At 45.1% G+C, this 20,709-nt stretch overlaps 1 long non-coding RNA gene across 2 annotated transcripts; it reads right to left on the reverse strand.

Annotated features, from left to right (window-relative positions):
* Positions 1-9,786: 9,786 nt before the first annotated feature.
* On the reverse strand, positions 9,787-20,276 carry LOC106800483 (uncharacterized). 2 transcript variants are annotated; one of them, XR_015550958.1, is made up of 4 exons: positions 20,122-20,276; positions 12,364-12,435; positions 12,053-12,127; positions 9,787-11,941 (listed from the first exon to the last, which is right to left on the reverse strand). It is a non-coding gene; the product is annotated as an uncharacterized LOC106800483 (long non-coding RNA). The 2 variants fall into 2 exon arrangements; XR_015550949.1 differs by lacking the exon at positions 20,122-20,276 and having other exon boundaries at positions 12,364-13,029.
* Positions 20,277-20,709: the final 433 nt, after the last annotated feature.

The raw sequence follows: 20,709 nt of genomic DNA on the forward strand, positions 1-20,709 counted from the left end.
TTCCTTACCCTAAAGATTCATAGATGAGGTTTTTAGAAGCTGAGTCAACTCTAAAAGCCTCGCTGCTTCAGTACAACCAACAGCAAACATCCTAATTCAGACCTAGCCACAGGGGCTTGTCTTTCTAATAGAAATGTAAAATAGATCTTTATTTGCCACAAAATTAAAATGTGATCCAATTATGCAGAATATGAAGAAACTTATTGTTGAATTACCAAAAAAAGAAAAAAAAACACACACTAATTTAAAACAATGATACCATAGCCTTAATTACCTTGGGCTTTACTACTGTAGCTTTCAAACAGTGCCAGAATATGATGAGACACAGCCATGCGCAAGATAAAACATACATAGAAAAATAGGACTCTGTTTAAACAAACAAATGAGGAAGTTAAGAATTCTAAACAACTTTTCGGAGACAAATCGACCACCCTGAAAATTATTAGTAAACTTTTAAGCATCGACCAATGTCAGGGACTGTATATATATATGTCCCCTCAAAATTCTTATGTTGAAGCCCTAATCCCCAATGTGACGATATTAGGAGGGGAGGTCTTTGGGAGGTAATTAGATTTAGATGAGGTCATGAGGGTGGGGTCCCCATGATGGGATTAGTGCTCTATAAGAGGAAGAGACACTAGAACTTCCTCTCCCCATCAAGTGAGGATACAATAAAAAGACAGCTGTCTACAAGCCAAGAAGAGGGCCCTCACCAAAGACCAAATGTGCTGGCACCTGGGTCTGGACTTCCCAACCTCCAGAACCATGAGAAAATAAGTGTCCATGGTTTAAGCCACCCACCAGGTCTAGAGTATTTTGTTATTGCAGCCCAAGGTAAAACAACCAAATACTTACTTTACAGTTACGCAGACCTTTGTACAATTCATTACAGTGATCAAGGTTAAGTGATTATACAACATCCGTTTCTCAGGAACTTGATCAGGGGTTAGTTATTCATGTGCATTAAAGTATGTGAGAAAATATTTAGCCTCCCTAAATCTGCATTTTGCAAGGGGCTATTCTTGCAGTGACTTACTTATACATTTATAGCCTATCTCCCAATGTTTTTGCTTTGGCATAAAGTGAAAATTAAAATAGAACTGCACATTTAGCTCAACTTCCCTGTCACAGAACCAGTCCTTAACTTTCTAAAATGTATGACTTTAGCCTTAAAATGCTGCCTATTTCCAAACCACTTCACTTGTCAGTTGTCTGTATACACAAGGGCCAGTTGGATGGATGCTCCCAGGATGCTGGGGGTTTCCTAAGAGGCAGGTGTCTCCTCCTCTGGAATCACAGAGGAAAACATGCAGTTATGGAGGAGGGGTAGAGCTTCCCTGACCAGTTATGTGTGGAAGCTCAGAATTTAAATACACCGATGACGTCACACTCAAGAAGGTTCCAAACTGCACCTAGGGATCAAACTTGTCCAGCCAGTCTTTCTTTCTCTAACAAAGCACAACACTCTTTCCCTATTCCACGGGAATGACCCAGGTGATACCTAAAGTGGGAAGAAAAATTCCAAAACTGAAGGCAGTCCTTGTGCCATGAGGCCTGTCTGAGCCCTAAATCAGAGGATCTTTGGGTACAAAGAAACAAAGATCCTGTTTCAAATCACAGAGGTTAACCCCATATCTATTATAACAGAAAGAAATAAAATAACCTCAAACTGCACAACCTCTAAATTACCAAATCCCACATATGACCAAACTTGCTCAGATGACTCAGTTTTCTTAAAAACCAAAAAAAGATATATAAATTCAATAAAATGAACTTATTGAAAGCTTGAGTGATAAAGAGGAAAAATTGCACCACTCTAAGACAACTAGGCTTATGGTCATAAATATCTTCTCTGACCCATTTCCATTCAGGATCCTTATAGATCCTTAGCATTTTGCAAGCTAACATAGGACCCTTTAAAATATAACCCAACCTACGTTCTTCACCAAGAGCCATAACTCTCCTGCTGCATCTCTGCACAGAAAGGCAGTGACCCTCAGCTTTCACTGGCTCTTGGGATGGAGGCCAAAGCGAGAGAAGTCAAGCTGGAGAACTCCCCAAGGTGGTTCTCAGGTAACCAGCTGGTTAGATTTCATCTTGTGTGGGGTTAGCTTGGCCTCGCCAGGCAAAGGAGGCACTTGGCCTGGGTTTAGAATGATTTCTGTTTTGGTTTCTTCAGGGCTTGATTCTAAACAGCCCAAATAAAGGCTCTGCTGTCTTGAAGGGCACCTTTCAAGAGAAACAAAAATAGGACGCTCACTTAACAAAAGGGGACTGTTTGGCCACCATCGTCCTGAACGGGGTCTGACCGTAGAACTGGAAGGGCTTTCTGCAAAATTAAAAAGCTGGAGAAGAAAACAGCAGCAAGAAAAGAATCATCACAGAATCACCCACTCCAAACCTTTCTTCCCCCTCAGAAGTGCCAACGGATAAAACATAAACCTCTTTGAAGAAAACTCCAGCCGGAGCTCAGCTTTCAGGTTTTAGAAGACACTGGCATCCCAAGGCCTCCCCACTGTCAGATCAAACACACACAAAATGGTTCCCTGATACTGGCCCGGTTTCCCCCACACCATAAAAAACAGGCTTTCGTTTTAATCTACTTACCACACTGTGGGTGAAGGCCTCTAATTTCACAGCACAGAGATAACACAAATAATTCATATGACATATTAGTGGAATATCTACAGGGAAAGTATTTAGTCAGAGCTCTCTGAAAACAATAGGGAGCTTGGCTACTGCCTCAGAAGGCAAAGGGTTGGCCCTTCCAAAAGGCAAAGCCCCCTCCTGTCACACTTGCTGGCGTTAAAGATAAGTTCAGCCTATTGTGTCAGAGCTGTTTTAAGTCAACAGGTCTGCCTAATTACACAACACAATCTCTAGTCCCTCCCTGGGCTGCAACATCAACTTCTTCCCAGGACCTCCAGAGGCTGCTGCATATGTGAAAACCCCTTGAAAACAGTGAGTGCCATAAACACACGAAACAGCAATCCCACTACAACAATCAACGTCATCATCCGCCCCACCAACAAACACTTGTGCATTTCTTTTTCTCTTCCTGGTCCATTAAAAAAAAAAAATCTTCCATTTAGTTTCCCATGGCTAGGCCCATCCTTTGAAGATCTCACACCCCTTCTCAAGACCCTCTTTCAACTTTCTCTCCCACGAAGCCTTTCTCCCAGGGCACTGTGGAGACCTCTCCACAGCTACCATTCATTCCATTTCTCCCAACCTTGAGGTTCTGCCAAGTGTGAGGCAGATTCCCTTTAGAGACAGGATAATTCAATGCTGGGCTGTGTAGAAAGTTTAAAAAAAAAAAATGGAGGGGGGCAGCAACTCTTCAAAATCATCAGTTTAGACACGTTGGGAAGGAGAGACCACCATCAAAACAGATAAAACTCAAATGCAACTCAAAGCAGCAAAATGTATTAGAACCTCTGGATTTAAAGACATTCTTGTTTTTTCTATGCCTTTAGTAAATGAAGGATTTCCAGGTCTCTAGGCAGTTTTTTGAGATACTTGCTTGTCACTGCACCAATCCATCTCCTATAGTTTCTCAACCACACTCACTTGGATCTTAGGCTTATTTTCTCCTGATATCACTTCAAAATCCATGAACATAAGCCAATATAAATTTCACATTCCAATCCCCTGTCAGATATGCTGCTCAGAGCTGGGGCTCCATGGCTCCAGTCCAGCTGTCCCTCCTGAGCTCCAGGCCCTTGTCAAAATACTTGTTTTCCTAATTCCCCAGGGAACACACTGTCACATGCTCCCTGCCAGACCCACACTTCCAGCGGCCCATCAGATACCTCCCTGGTACCTCCAACTCAGCCCATCCAAAACAGAACTCATGCCTTCTCTCCTCTTCACATCCCACCCCAAACTGTCCCAGCCAAGAATTCCCCCCAACTCTGGGACTGACTCCTGTCGTTACCTCCAACTCTACCTCTTGGGAAATTCTACCTCAGAGGCCACCTCCTCACCCCATTCGAGTCCCAGCCTGCAGTATGTCTCCCCAGAAGTACCACAGAGACCTCCTAACTTGGCTCCTTATCTAAACTGTCAGTTCTCCAACCCACACCTCAACATACTTATGCTTAAGTACTTGACCAAAAAGAAATCAGGTATTTTTCACCTGCTCAAAACTTAGCCATATAAAAAGGTCCAAAATGCTTAGTTTGGCCCCTGCCTACTTTCTCCAACTTCATCTCCTAGTCCTTGCCAATGTACTCTATGCTTAGGCCAAGCTACACCTTGTTACCCTACCTGAATGTGCCATCAACTTTCACCTCAGGTACCTTGGCCAGCAATCCCCTGCCACTTTTTGCCCTCTAAGCAAATCTCTGCCCATTTTTCCAAAAACTAGGCAGATGTATCCACCTCAGTGAGCTTTCCCTGACTCCTCATGAAGTGTCTTCTCTCTATTCTATGCACTATATATTTTGTAAATATCTGTTATAGCACTCTCCACATTTTTTTAAATTACTAGTTAATGTGTCTTTCCTGCCTATCAATTCCCTTAATTCAACTTTGTACCTCCATTGACCAACGTGGGACCTGGCACATAGTAAGTACTCAATAAATACTTGATGACTCAATGAAAGGAGGCAATATATTGCATCACCTTTAAATATCTGAAGCTTTTGAGGAATATTGGATTTTCTTGCCTCATCCCAGTTTTCTCTCAGCTGGCTGTCTTTCACATATTGATTCTAAACTGCACCATCACTAGCATCCAGGGCATTCACTGAATGCCCAAGTCAGACAAAGAAATACGGGACAGAAGACAAGACAATCTACAACGCTGCCCTCAAGGAACTGAGACCAATGAGAAGATAAACACAGCTGAAGCAGCAAAATGCGAATTCAATAAGAACTATAACTAACGAGCAATAAAACCAGAGTGTGTTTGCTATTAAGAAATAATAATGGAAAAGACCAATTAATAAAAGGATGTTGTCAAACACCATGGTAATTTCCATTATAATATTTTATTAGACACAATATGATATTGATATTTTTCATTGAGGCTTGCAATAAAATTTCTCCACTAAATGTATTCTTAATTCAGATGCCAGGCATTGATGCTGTGTACTGTCTCCTCAAACACTCATGGAGTTTAAAATCAACATGGTTGATGTGAGACACAGGAAGTACACAGTTGTTTATGAAGCAAATTTGCTTTCAATATTTTGGTCATCAGAGCAAGCACTACACGTATGAAAGTTAAATATATTCTAAACTACATAAAATCTCAACTCTTTGGACAAGGTCTGAGGTTCCTGACTACCAGGTGGTAGCGACAATGCTGAGAAGCAAAATCCCGGAGTGAGGGCAGGTGAGAAATGGACACTACCAGTAAAATCCTTTCTAGATGGCCCCTGCAGGAAAACATGGAGAGGTCTTGGAGGCAGCAATCCAGACCGGAGATGAACTAGGTAAGTCTTCAGGACCTCCCTGGAGGTATTACCCTGACGGTTGGAAACTCATGGACAATTACTGCCAAACTACCCACCCCCCTCCAATCCCGGTCCTCCTGGAGCAAAGGGATAAAGTCACTGGAACCAACGCAGAGTGTAATTCATTCTTGGACTTTTTAATTTACATGTCCCACTGGGAGCAGCCACATATGATGCTGCCTTCTCAGATCCTGTTTCTGCTCTAGGGTTAGCTTATGACTTAAGGCATAAAAATATGCCTCCCTTGTATATGTTAAGCGAAATAAGCTAGACCGAGAAAGACAAATACCGTATGATTTCACTCATATGTGGAAGATAAGCTAACATATGGACAAAGAGAACAGATAGTGGTAACCAGAGGGGAAGGGGGCTGGGGGTGGGCATAAGGGGTAAAGGGGCACATTTATATGGTGACTGACAAATGATAATGTACAACTGAAATTTCACAATGTTATAAACCATTATGACCTCAAAAAAAAAAAATATGCCTCTATCTTTCTACTGTGGAAGAAGTTGTTTGGCTAATGTCCTTCCTTGGGAGACAAATGACAAAATAAAATGACCATAGTTCCTGGGCCCTTAATGCTTCTTCTCAAACTTGAGAAATATCAATTAATAGAGGTTCTCAGACATGGTAATGAGGATGAAGAGGTTGAAACAAATACACAAAGCCTTGTTTTCAAACCCTGGCCTGATATTATGATTGAATTGGCCTGCCATAACCGATTTCTGTCCCCACATGGGCTAACCAACTTGTTACAAGGCAACACAAGGCAAGCACTTTTATGCCACAGTCACGTAGCTTCTTCTTGACCTGCCTGACTGGCACAGTATGTGCGTGTATATGTATCTCAGCATGTATGTGTGTGTGTATACATAAATATACATTTATATTTAAATATAGAAAAATTCACTTTTTCACTGAACAATGGCTTCTTTTCATTTGCTGACTGTTCAATACTAGAGGATTGGGGCTTCTCAGCTAGTCTCTTTTTTTTTTTTTGTGAGGAGATTAGCCCTATGCTAACATCTACCAATCCTTCTCTTTTTTTGCTGAGGAAGACTGGCCCTGGGCTAACATCCATGCCCATCTTCCTCCACTTTATATGGGATTCCGCCACAGCATGGCTTGACAAGCAGTGTGTCGGTGCGCGGGATCTGAACCTGTGAACCCCGGGCCGCCGCAGCGGACCGTGTGCACTTAACTGCCTGCGCCACTGGGCCAGCCCCTAGAGTCTGTTTCTTAAAGACAAGCTACTCTAAGTCTGTATGTGTGTGTATTACCCACACTATCACAATACAAATTAGACAAAATAGATGCTTAATGGTGTAATTCACTTTACAATGGCGCTATTATTATAGCATTACTCTATTTTCATTACTACTGCATATTAGAATGGGCTTCCAACATGTTTGAGAGAAGAAATAAAACAACCTAATCACAGCGCCAATTAATTCTGTAAAAATCATGTAGTATATCAAAAGTAAAACATTTTCACAGCATCCCAGAAAGACAAGACTCTCCTCTTAGTTCAACTACTTCCTCTAGCTTGATATGCTTCTAGCCCTACTATACTTTGACCTATCCTAGTCCAATTACAAGCCAAAATCAATAAAAGACCCTTACCAAATTTAATTGATTCTCTGAGAACGGATATTATAATTCATCAGCACACCCTCACATTGTGCTAACATTATTTTCCCGAGTTTACCCAATACCATTGTGGTACCAATAACTACTCTTTCTCACGCTGCTCTCTCATCAGCTCAAATACTGTAACAGCACAGCAATTTCAAGCAGGTTGTGAGTCTCTGAGAGCATTGCTTGCGAAGTGTATGTAAATTATTAGATTACATTACAAGTGAAAGACTCAGCAGTGGGTCACCATAGTGGAGCATTAATGTAGAACAAGTTGAATGGAACCCTTGCAGACAAGCTTCTCCAATGTGATTTTTTGGCAGGGAAGAGAGAGCGAGTAAAGGAGAAGGGAGGGCAAGGAATGGGGGGTTGCTGAGAAATGAGGTGTGAGAGAGCACTGGAGCACAGAGGGAAGGAGGGAGCACCCCCATTCCCAGTGGCTGGAGGGGGCAGCCAGCGGGGACCACAGGAATAGTGAGGCCAGAGGCAAGGGAGTAGGCAAACATGGGCTCTCCTCTAGTTCAGCTGAAGGTGAAGGTGTGGGCTGTAAGCTCAGGGACACCCAAGAAGTGGCTGATGGGGTTGAACTTAACTCTCTCGGCAGGATTCAGCTATGGTAGCTGAGCTGAGGGACTGCGGCAGGATCAAGTCCGTGAAAGAGAACTGGCAATAAAAGAAAAGGCTTCAGATGCCCCAGGACTCTTGCTTAATTCTCAGAAAACAAATCAGAACCAAGGAGGAACACTCCAAGCAAAGAGACCTGAAGACCTGAGGAGGAGGACTCAGGGAGGAGGTGGCAAGAGGGTCCCCTGCTACTGTGTGAGCTCATCATCACCACCGTCAGTGGGGCTACACTCAATGTGTACCAGGCATCCTGCCAGGTGCCACACATGCATTATCACAGGTGATCCTCTCAGCCACCTTGGGAAGCTGGCATCATCATCGCCCGTTTTCAGGTGACGAAAGAAACAGACTGAGTAGTTACTGAACTCACCTAAGGTCACACAGCTAGCACACAGCACACCTGGGCCTCTGGCCCAGGTCTGTCTCACTCGCAGCAGGCTTGTAACAACCATGTATGCTGTTTCCCAGCACACCCAGCCTTGGTCTGAGTTGCTCAAGACTGGAGCAGGCCTGAACCTGCCATTCAGGGAGGATTGGTGGATCCAAGAGAGACAGAAGTAGGACAAACAAGGGTGGCCAGGTCCAAACCCAAGGCACAGTTGGAAGCGTAAGCAAGTAGAAGCTGTGCTTGCAGAGTCAGGAAGTGCAGAGCTGAATCTACTGAGAAAGCAAACATCTCTGCAGGGCCATGTGGGAGACTACCTGCATAGTTAATGACACCTGCTTTTTGCAAGGCACCGTGCTGAGGTAAAAGGGTAAACCACGGTGCTAGCCTTCCTGGGGAGACTAGACTCCTGCCCAGGAAATAACACTACAAGATAGTGTCAAGCAACCTGGCAAAAGAAGAGGTTACATGTTTAACAAATGAGCAAGGCCCATATGACTGACTACTGTTAAAAGACAGAGGTCATAGAACCAGAGGAGGGAGAGGGTATGTCTCATATGGAGCTAAAATGATTGTAGGATTTCAATAAGCAGAGAGAGACTGGGACATAAGATGGGAGACTGGGTGGGGGAGAACAGAAGGGGAAGGGTGAAGGCACATATAGGGAAGAGGGATGAAAAAGGCCAACTCCAAGACATGGAAAGAACTGCCAGGAGTGTCTGGTCAAAGGTGACCCAGACAGTGGGCTACACTGAGATTCACCACCACTAGAAGGTAAGATCCAGGAAGACAGGGATCTGTCCTCCCTTGTTTTCTGCTTTATCCCCAGAGCCTAGCACAGTGCCTGGCACACAGAAGGTGCCCAGCAAATATTTGTTGAATGAAAGAATGCCACCCTCGTGCTTTTACACAGTGACATCAACTCCAAGCAAAGGGGGATCCCAGAATTTACATTCTAAGCCAGACTAGGGAGATGCATGTCTAAATGTAATAGGATATTAATGAGCATGTGCTAAAAGTGGCATAAAGATACCATATGATCACAAATAATAAGTATTTACATTATTATCCCTCCCACCTCCTCCCTAAGATCATAATGAGTAACACCTGGAATCAACATCAGTTACTGTGGAAACACTCCTGCCCTCCTGCCCTCCCGCCCTCCCGGCCTCCCACAGCCCGGCCATCACCCGTAGAAAGGCCGCTTCTACCTCCTGCCCAGGACAGACTTTTGCAAACTGCAAGTAGCAGCCCATAAACAGATCATGAAACCAATTTGGTGGCTTGTGACTTGTATTTTGTCTTTAAATAATCGAGCAAAAGTAACAGTGCATTGCAGATAAACGATAAATATTTTATGTGAAAAGTTTATTGTGTGTGTGTGTGTGTGTGTGTGTATGTACTGGCTCACAATGTAGTATGCTTTTCTCGCTCTATGTCACAGTATAAACGCTTGAAAGACATTGCCCTACACGGACAAGAAATTCCAATATTAGGACACTTCTTTCCATATTCAAGCTGAATGACCCTTGTTTTCCTGGTTGAATGTGACTGTCAAAGGTATTGCTCCTTGGGCCAGTAAACTTGGCTCATCCTGAAACATCAAGAAATTCTGTGTAACAGACTAAGTCCAGAATTGGTTCCTTCAAAGTATCCCCAGTTTCACAACACACAATCATTTTGGGAAAAAAAATAGGATTTATTTTTTTCTAGTTACAAAATTAATACACACATAATACAGGAAACTCGGAAAATACAGAAAAGTATAAATAAAAAGAAACTCAAAGATAACCTCACCACCCAGAGATGACTACTTTATGATTTCATCATTTAGGTATATGTGGGTCCATGTTAATAGACACAGACACACACACACAACAGTTTTTACAAGAATGATGTCACTCTGCACTCATTACTATGAAAGCTGTTACTTTTCACTAAGCAATAGATCACAAACATTTTCGCCTGTCAAGAAATATTTTTCTACCACAAAGGGATTTTTACTGGCTACATTGTATTCCATTCGCAGACTTGCTCTTGAGCATCTCTGTAAAAGTCACAGCCTTAAACTCTCTGCCTGGAGGAAAGAAGACTGCTGATGAGAGACGTCTCCCCCACTGCACCCCCTGGCTGCATCCAGCTCCATCCAGCAAGCACTAAGCACAAGATGTTCAACTCCATATCCTGTATTTTACTGTCTACTAAATCAGAGCATGAGACGCAGGCACTATTTTCACTACGCTTTAGGATAGCTTTACTGACACAGCCACAATCTCATTGGCTAATTTTTAACTAATAATAAAAATGCCCAGTGGGATTTTAAAAAGTAACAATTATTGATAAAGTTCCACTATTGATGCATAGCCAAAATAACTTGTGCTTACTTTCAGACATATCTACCATCTAATGCTGGATTAACTTGTGTACATATCATAATATCCTCAGGGGGTTTTCCCGGAGGGCAGGAACTTGATTTTGTACTTTACTGGAACTTGCCAGCTTCCTGGCACAGCGTATAAGTGGAAGGAACATTAGGTAAGGGAGTAGAAGCCCTGTGTTCTAGTCACAGCCTTGCTACTTATTAGCAATTGGACCTCAGACACATTCGTAGATCTCTGTGAGCATCAGTTTAAACGGTAGGGAGGGCTGGGAGGTAGGCTAGATGATTCATAACGCCCCTTTTGGCTCTAACAGGCTTTAGTCTAATAAAACATGACCAGTGGCAGCATGATGAGTGAGCACCACATACTAGTTCAAGATAAGAAAGCGAGCTTTAGAACTTTCTAGAACCCTTTTAGCATAGCATCCGTTCTCCTACTGATTCTCTGTGGGGCCTTGAGAAAGTTTAGAACCTCACTAATCTTCCACCTTCATCCTTCACACTGTGAAATTTTACATCTTCTGGGTTAACAGCCTGGTTTACAGAAATCGCCCAGGTTCCCACTTTCTGCATAAACGTGCTCCTCCAAAGTGGGTCGTGAGTGCCAAAAATGGTAAAATAGGGCCAGCCCCATGGCTTAGCAGTTAAGTGCGCGCACTCCGCTACTGGCAGTCCGGTTCGGATTCCAGGCGTGCACCGACGCACCGCGTCTCCAGCCATGCTGAGGCCGCATCCCACATACAGCAACTAGAAGGATGTGCAGCTATGACATACAACTATCTACTGGGGCTTTGGGGGAAAAAAAAAAGGATGAGGATTGGCAATAGATGTTAGCTCAGAGCCGGTCTTCCTCAGCAAAAAGAGGAGGATTAGCATGGATGTTAGCTCAGGGCTGATCTTCCTCACAAAAAAAAAATAATAATAATAAAAAAATAAAAAAAGAAATGGTAAAATACAACTCTGGCAATTTCACATTTATCATCATCAGTCAACTAATGTGATCACTAAAAGAAGAATCGTTTTTGATTATCAAAGTATTTCATTTGCCTTTGCTTTCCCAATGCTTCATTACCTGGACAATTGAGAGTTATGGGCAGTTCACCCTCCCAGCTGCCCTGCCCTTTCAAATATAATATCCCTGTCACACACACGTTCCTAGGAGTACATGCTATATTGTTACAGTAGCCTTCTGACCATCCACTGGTTTTATAATTATACAGTGAAAATGAAAAGCAATGCAGTTTATTGAAGAGTTTTTAGACTGGCTAAATATACCCTTGTTTCTTCTGTGATTTGTATGTTGAAATTCCATTGACTTCTCTACAGTCACTCCTCCCCGCAACTGGCATCGATCATACCGGATGATATAAGCCTCTTGGCTTCTGGAAGGGCAGAATCACGTCTGGTTGTCTGTTCTCCGTCTTTGTCCACTTCTTCAGTTTTCTTTAAAACTAAGTGGAAGAATCAATAAACACACCCACCAATTCCCTTAACGCCCTAGGAAGCAGACCATCGTGCCCCTGACACCTGTTCTCGTTCTGTGTTTCCAAATATTCCCTTACCTGCTTTGTCAATTGGCATTCTCGACAAGTTCGGCACAACTTCTCAAAGTGTCAACTTTTCCTCTTTTCATTGCCCTTGTTAAAGATAATTTAAAATTAGAAAGTCACATTCCCAGCCACTTCAGAGTCAATGCTAATTTCATTTTCCTTTGCATAGAAGTCTCTTTCCCTCTGGAGATTCCCTTCCTTCATTCACAGCCCCCACTCCCCAGCCCCAAACAGGCATTCTTAATCTCTGTAGGCACGACTCCATTCCCCTATTTCACCAGTCTTATCTTTCCCCTCAAAATACTTCACCCAGCGAAACACACTTTAGCTTGTGGGTCTCCTTCCTTCACTCCACTTCTGAGAGAAATGTCTGTGTCTGGAGATTGTAAAGTCACCTTCAGGAAAGAGGCATACAGTTGGCTGTCAATTAATCAAGGATAAGACAGAAAAAATTACTTCGTGTGCAGCTTTGCTTCTCAGTACCATGCATTTACGCTTTGGGGATCAAGAAGATTTCTCCCACACAACCTAAAATTCATATTTATGCCTTTTGTTTGGCTATAACAAATTCTCTACCTAGCAGCACAGTAGTTAATAGTCTGGATTATTTAAAACAGTGATTACCATACCTCATCACACATTCAAGTGTTGGTCCCTGATTTTTCTCCCCCATTCTGTTTCACCTCGATTCTTGGCAACCTGCCTGCTTCTCCCTGGTAGCATTCTTTGCTTATAAGTCAAATGATTTTATATACTGTAATTTTTAGTCCCACATCTAGTTTGACATATAGATTTTAAGCCAGTTTATTTTCCTCCATTAAGCACAGACCCCAACGTCACCATTCTTGTCACGTATACAATTCCATCAAGTTTCAGGGTGTCATTTATACACAATTTTATTTCTTCTTACTTCGTTCACACACGCCTACCACTTACGTACAGCAACTTCACTACATTCATATTTCATAAACTTCATCAGTATTCAGCCAAATCCTCCCCCGAAGTAAGCTAGGTATTTTTAACAGTGCGCTGCCTCTTTCACAGGCTTGAGGATCCCGCACTAAGTGGCGCCCTTCCCCGTACCCCCAGAAGAGTTTCATCTATTATGGCCCGTTCACGGATGTAGGAAATTCCCAATTGTTTCAAAACGCTTTAAGAAAGTTCATAATCAAACTCAAATGCTCAGTAACGTTGTTGGAGATGATTTGAGGCTGGCAGATTATAAATCCTCTGCACCATAATCATTCCTACTCGTTTCCAGCCTCTGATGGAGCTTCAGGGGGAAACAGCACTGGTATAGAAACTACCTGGGACAGTCCTCCAGCACCTTCAAGACTGTGGGGAACCCGTACTCTCAGCTGTCGGTGGGCACTGCAGAGGGCTCCCCAGCCGGCCCCCAGGGCCTCAGATCTGTGGACGAGACATCCACTGGGAAACCACAGTGCCACGCCACTGTCAGTGTGCCACCGCAAGTAATGTGATACGACAGTTTGTAATAATGATGTGTCAGGTGAGGCCATAAACATCAGTTAGAAAAAAAAATTGTTCTTCCACCAACACAAGGGAATTGTTACCTGTAATTCCTTTTAACATTAGCATGTAAAAGCCAGAGCAAAAAGCGAGCCTGCCTAAACCATGAGCTGTGGTATATTTATTTCTCATCACGCCCCATTCCCCTCGTGTAAGGATTTCTTTAAACAATCTCCGTGATGTCTTTACTCCAAAAGCAAAAAAAAAATAATAATAATTGGGCTGACACAAAAGAACACCAAGACTCCCAAGCTGAATTTCCAACACTACGACATCAAAGATATCACAAGATGACCACAGACGATCATTAAGTCAAGTGGGACAGCCCTGAGAAAGTCAGCTTCTGACGGTGTGGTTCCAGAATGCTTTCCATACTGGTTTGGGGAACCAAGGGCTAAGCTTGGAGAGAAGGTTTCCTTTGGGGAATCTAAATGTTCTTTATTGATATTCTTGAAAGTCTTCCTTCTAATCCTTGAGGTTCCTAACTGTCAAGATTTACAAGTCCTTTACCAAAGATACCCCTTCAACATATCTAAAGAAGACAAAACTAGCTGGCATTTCTATCTACCATTACACAGGGGAGAAGTTACAAAATGCTACGGTACTACAGTCCATAACTTACTTGTAAATACAACAGCCTTCATGAATCTTTGAGATTAATTTTACATTCTCTATAACTCTAGAGAAAGAATTAAGGCTTTAGATTCCGGTTGAAATTTTCCCGAAAAGTAAACCTCAATTAACCAGAACCAACAAATTGAAGTGAATTTCTATTTTGTTGCTTGCAACTTAGAGAACAAGGGAGGCGAATAACAAAACATACTAATATGGAGGATTTAACAAAAGAAGAAAACAATTTCCAAGCTGGGATCAGGACAGATTTAGTCCAATCTCTGACACCGTCTCCATTTATAGTTCTATAACGTACAATCAGAATTCATCCTCAGAACAGTGACCCTGTGGCACCATAAGATCCTCAAACTTCAAAGCAAGATTCAATTACATTCTCAATGTTCTTTCTAGGGTAGGAAAGGGGACCAGCACATTTTAAAAATATATTCAATAAGGAAAAGACAGAGAATATTTCTGGTTAATCTCCTGTTAGCCAGAAACACCAATTTATCAGTAATGCTTTGGTACCCTTATAGAAAAATCATAGTTTACTGTATATTAATCGACACTGGAACACTGCTTACCTGGAGGGTTTTTTTGAAGCTTTAATTCAAAATGATTCCATTTTATTTTTCTGCCTAATAAGACAGGTGAGAAATTTAACAGCTTATTTCCAAACCAATACCTCCCAATATGAATTAGATACAAAAAAAGAAGGAAAAAACCCCCAAATTTAAACGTGAATAGAAGAGAGAACACGGGAGAGAGGGAGAGAGGAAGAGAGGGGGGGAGGGAGGGAGAGAGAGAGAGAGGGAGGGAGGGAGGGAGAGAGAGAGAGGGGGAGGGAGGGAGAGAGAGAGAGAGGGGGAGGGAGAGACTGTTCCTCAATTCTGAGCAAGGAAGCCTCGTATTGAGAAAGGTACCCCACATTCTAGGTTAGTGTTCACTCCAGTACCTCAAGGCCTTTCAAAGCAGACTCTTCTTGCCCTGGAAGAATCCATCACTAATCTGGGATGAATGGGTCAGGAATCTCCTCAAGGGAGCAGATGATGTCTGCCTGCAAGTCCCTGCACATTGTCTCACGGAAGACAAAGAAGGTGAGCAGCAAGATATGTCATGGGAGGAGAGCTGCATTTTCTATACTTTTTTTTTGCACATGGGGCAGTCACACTACAACTCTTTCCCCAGACACCTGAAATGCTGTTATGTATTTATTTTGCTTCTACAGACACAGAAGTACTGTGTCTATGAGCTAAGAAGCACAGTTCATCAAGTAGACTAGGAAGATGGAGGGAGAAAGGAAGGGCACACACAGAAGAAGTGGCATGTGCAGTAAGAGACCATGCCGCATGAACAAAATTTCCAGTGACGTCCAACTCAGTCTGTCCTTCCAACATCACGCCACAATGTCCTAACGGCAAGATGGGAGAATCTGCAGAAAAACGTGCATCTTAACTCAGAAGTGACAAGAGTGTGGCCCAAGGCAAAGACTCTGTGGGCTTGTCTCACTGGCATTCCAAAGGTCAGCTCCAGACAGGAGTCAGTTTGCTTCCAAAAACTGTCACTGAAAATCCTCAGAACATTTTCATCCACAGGCACAACTATTGCAATGAACATTCTTGCACCCCCTGCACCCCCCGTAGGAGTCTGGAGTGGAACCAGCAGTGTGTGCTGTAGCCCCACCTCTGCTGCCTTGAGAACACAAGCTCACGGGTGGGTCTCATGGTTAGGGGGCTTCCACGCTGGCTCCCAATTTCAGTTTCAGAAATACAGACATTTTCTAAAGCGCAGGGCTCCTCATAACTCCAGTAAGTTTTGGAAAACTCCAGCAGGTGACTAACATAAATAAGAGTCTGCTATAAACGTTTTTAGCCACTCAGGATTCGACTTCTGGATTAATAATTCAGTTCTTTTTAAGAAATAAGGGGGAAGCAACAGAAAAGGTTATCATAACTATTAACAAATGCATTTTCTAAAATTATTCTATTGCATTTTTAAAGGGTATAATTATAAATGTTTTTATGAGCAATTTACCAGAAAATTAAAGTCCCTTAGTTTGAGAAATAATTATTCCATCCCTCTGGCAAAGGATTTTATCCTAGCCAGTAGCTCTTTCAAACTATGGGGCATCATTTGTTCAGTGTAAAGAGCCAGGTCCATGTAAGAAAAGTTGATCTGAGAATCAGTCTCTAGAAAGGGCTCTACACTGCCAAGCAAGAGCACCTACCAGAAAATGAAATCAGCCAAGACCGAAGGGGGGAGTGGAGGCGAAGCACTTTGAAAGTCAAAGAATATGTGGTTCTAGCAGTCCTCAGGGCTACAAATAAACCACAGGCCTTGTTAACTGATTTTAAGTCAATCTAAATTGAGCTTCCAAGGGGTTCAATCTCAACCCAACCGAGCTTTTCAGCGTTAATCCCATCTTTTGGTTTCGATTTTTCCCTTAGGTCGGCCTGCCCTAAAAGCCTTCAACCTTCCGCACTGGTGTTCCAAACGAACTGCGTGGCACGCAGCCCTGTGAGGATAACTTCAGTGAAGTAAAATATGTAAGCTTCTGGCATGCATATTATAACGAGATTCTGGAAAAGGGTTTTTAACAACAGTTATGTCACAATGCTCATGGCTCCCTGAAGTCCCCAAAAGCCTTGTTAAATTAAAGATTCGCTGTGGCTTTTCTCCGCTTCATTCTTACTTCCCATGTTGCCTCTTGCCTTTTTTTCCCTTTCATTGTGCTGTCAAGATGAGACTGAATGACACCAGCCATCGTTAATACCACCTAGAAAATGGAACAGTTTCATTAAAAGTGCTAACATTCCCTGCCCAGTTTTAGAGAGAGGGGGAGGTCGTCTTTCAGATTAAAAAGTCACACATTTGATTTTGCAAGCCAGGCACTAAATGGACACAGTCCATTCACACGTGGATTCCCAGGAGTTCAGAATTCAGCAACAGCTTCAAGTCTACCTGAGCAATGTCTCATGAGGTCACCTCAATGTCACGAGAATCCAGACCACAATCTCTGTGGACTGCAAACACTGGCTGGCTGGAAGAGAACCCTGCTACCTCTCTGGAAAGCATCTCCCAAATCAGAAAGCTTCCCACTTCACCCAATGCCAAGGACTCTCCACTCAACCCCCCTGGAGCTTGAAAATGCTAATTATAAGGTGATGATATTTGCTTTTCCTTTTGAGTTGTGTGCCTTTATGTTTTAAGTATTAAAAAGGTGTAATCACCTAGTGTGTAGGTTAATTTCTTTCCGATATTGTAATTTATGCAACATTAATACTGGATGCCAGCTCCAATTTTCTTGCTGCTTACACTCTGGGAGCCGACTTGCATATTCTGCCAACTCCATTACATCATCTGAAAACCCAAACATTTCCCATTTTCAAATCACTCTCATCTACCAGGCATACTTGCACATTCTCTTTTTCTCCCTAGCTCACACACACAAAGATTGGTACCCCTGAGGAGCAGACGCTACATCTGAGGTTGAAGTCTGCAAATGCACATAATTTCTGGAAGCTATTACTACTGCTGTGTTAGCTAAGGGATGCCTCCATCTCTGACCTTCCTTTTTCCATTCAGACTGTTATGTAACCTAGTGCCTGCGTGCAGGATGTGAGTTGAGTGTCTGGGCCTTACCTCCTCTCCCTCCCCCATTAAATCTCCAGAGGGATGCACAAGGGGTTGGTTCAAAGAAGAGTGAGTGGGGGGCAGCCCTCCAGGGGTCAAGGGGACATGGGTCAGCAGGTCAGCTGTGCAAGATGCATCCCACCCCTACTTTGTCCCTCTCCCTTTTTTGCTGAGGCCTAGGGGGCTTGTGGTTCTGAATGCCCAGCATTATATAATTTGCAAGAACAGCAAGTTACGGATTTGCTAGTGGGTTCTGCAGCCTGCCAACCCAATCTCTTACAAGAACACCTTCTGGCAAGAATGACACCTGAAGATGCTAATAACACGGTGGGGGTGGGGGAGTAGGGGGTGTTAAGAAAGAGGGGGATAGCAGTACAAACCAGAAATTAGTACAGCTTTCCATATACTATGTCCCCTCTTACCAAAAAAAAAAAAAAAAAGCTTCAGAAACACATGAAGGGGATTTTCTCCAGTGTTTCTGATTAACCCTGTTACATAACCCGCTCGCATTCCAAATCCACCGTCTCAGGGTCTAAATATACTCTTTGCAGCCAAAAGCTCGCCACACACAAACTCACCGAGCTAGCGGCAGGTCCCGGCGCCCAGCCCCTATCCCCCTCCCTTCACTCCCGGCCCTCGCTGTCCCCCCACTCCCGCTCAAACCGCGGTTCGGTGTGTTCACTCTTCGGAAATCGCCTTTAATTAAATGTTTTTCGCGTGTGTCATCCTGATGGCTTTTACTGTACTCGAATTCCGTGAATGGGACAGCGCTCGGACAGGGGGTGTGGCTAAGGTGGTGGTGGGGGGAATACTGTAAAACAGCCAGCACATGATCAGCCATATTCCTACCTTCAACTGTAACATCGAGAGGAAGGGAGCGGCTCCCGAAGCCCCCACTCGCCTCTCCCCAGCCCTCCCCAATCGCCGCCAGAAGCCGGGTGGCAAGAGGAGGGGGCGCGCTGGGCCAGTGCCCAAGCCGGGATTGGAGATCCTCTCCGTCCCCAGCCTTGGGCGGCTCGCGCGAGCGCGGTTCCTCCGGAGTGACAGGCGTGATTTATTCATTATTTACAACAGTAATTAAAGCCGTAGCTTCCTCCTGTTCTTTGCAAACTCCAGGCTCATTCAAATAAATAATCCCCCACCCCCAAGAAAAACCCAACACCAGGTTCCGACACCTTTAAGAAGAGGGAGGGAGGTAGCTTTCCCCAACACTCCACTTTAACTAGGAAAAAGCAAGGAGGGGGCGATGGAGCTCCCCCAACCACCCCAGTTCTCCCCCTCACAACACACTGCAAAATGAGTGTAAAAATCGCTCGGGGAAGGGGGGAACATCGCTCGCACTATCCAACCAGCATTCAACTTGCACTGACCATTCTCAGGTTCTCGCAGAAACGCTTGGAACCTCAAGGAGGGAAGGATTCCCAGGGCAGAAATAAGTTTGGGTGGCTTGCGATCTTTCTTTTTCTGCTTGTTTGCTTTTGTAGACGCTCACTCCGAACGCGCGTGGAGCGCCCCACAGGACCGCCGCCCTCTGCGCGCTGGCGCGCACACGCCCCCCACCAGCCTGGGCGCCGGGCTGCGAACCGCGGGGCTGCAAACTTGCGCATCTCCCCTCGCCGCGCCCGCCAGATAACTTGGCGAGCACCACGCGCGCCCGTACCCCGCTTCCTCCAGACCTTTCTCCATAACCCAAGCACCGCCGTGCTCCAGAGAAGGTGCCCACGTCGCCCCCAGATCCAGGAGCGCCCCCTCTCCACCCCCGGGGCTCCCCAGGTCGCTCACTCCTCCCGCTTCCCTGAGCTCTGAAGGGGCCGAAAACACACTCCCGACTCGGCAGCCTGGGCCGAAACTGGCAAGAGGAGAAAAGGTAAAGGGGGAGGAGGGTGGCAATAAACACATTTTTTTTTTCCTTCTTAAAAGGACACTGCCGCTTTAAAAGTTTCTTTCCTGGGCCCCCACTCTCCGGTTCTCCGTATTTTGGGGGAGCGTATTTAATTTCGGCAACGCTGCTTTCCTCCTCTCTTTGCAGAAAAATCAAAGCCAGGGGGTGAGCCCGCCGGCTGTCAACCCTCCTGCCGCCTCCCCCGCCCCCCTCTCCTCCCGCAACCCGAGAACGGGCTGCAAAAGTTTGCAACATTTCTGGGGGGCGGAGGGGGGAGGGGAGGGGAGTGCTCCGAGCTCGGGGCGCCGCTGCAGGCTCGCGCGCGGCCCCGGACCCCGCGCCCCAGGCGCCCGCTCCCGGCCGCCCCCCGCTCCGCGCCGGGGCTCCCGCCGCCCCCTCCTCAGCCCCTCTCGCAGCCTCCTACCTCTGCTGGTGCTGGAATAGCTCTGTCTGCGCACCGGGGCGGGCGGCTCGCTCTTGCGGGCGGATTCCTGGTTCAGCGGGGTCTCCCTGGAGCCGGCGGCCGCGTCCGCGCCGCTGCTGCCCGGCTCGCTGGCGGCGGGGTCGGGGGCTGCCGGAGCTGACTCCATGTTTTTTCCCAATGTAGAGATCGCTGGAGATGGCGAGCTCCGAGACTCCCTCTATCTTCTGTTTTCAGAGCAACTCTATGGTACCAAAAAAAAAAAAAAAAGGGAGAAGGAGACCGGGGAGAGCAGGAGGGAGAGAGCAGGCGGCGGCGGGCGGGCGAGCGAGAGCGCGAGGGAGCGCGCGGAGTGTGTCTGGGTGGACGTGTGTGTGCGCCGAAGAGGGGATGAAGGCGGGTCTGGCCACAGGCAGCGCTAGCGAGAGCTTCTCCAGCCGGCCCCCACACCCACATTCCCCACCCTCCAGACCCCAGACCGAGAGCCACGGACTGGCTGCCAATTTTGGGAGGTGGGGAAAAGAGGGGAGGAGGAGAGGAGAGCCTCCTGTGCCCCAGTCCTCCCCTCTCCCCAGCGCAGGGACAGAAATT

This window comes from Ceratotherium simum, chromosome 3 (genome assembly GCF_057802395.1).
Source record: "Ceratotherium simum simum isolate JZ-2026a chromosome 3, ASM5780239v1, whole genome shotgun sequence".
Taxonomy (NCBI): Eukaryota; Metazoa; Chordata; class Mammalia; order Perissodactyla; family Rhinocerotidae; genus Ceratotherium; species Ceratotherium simum.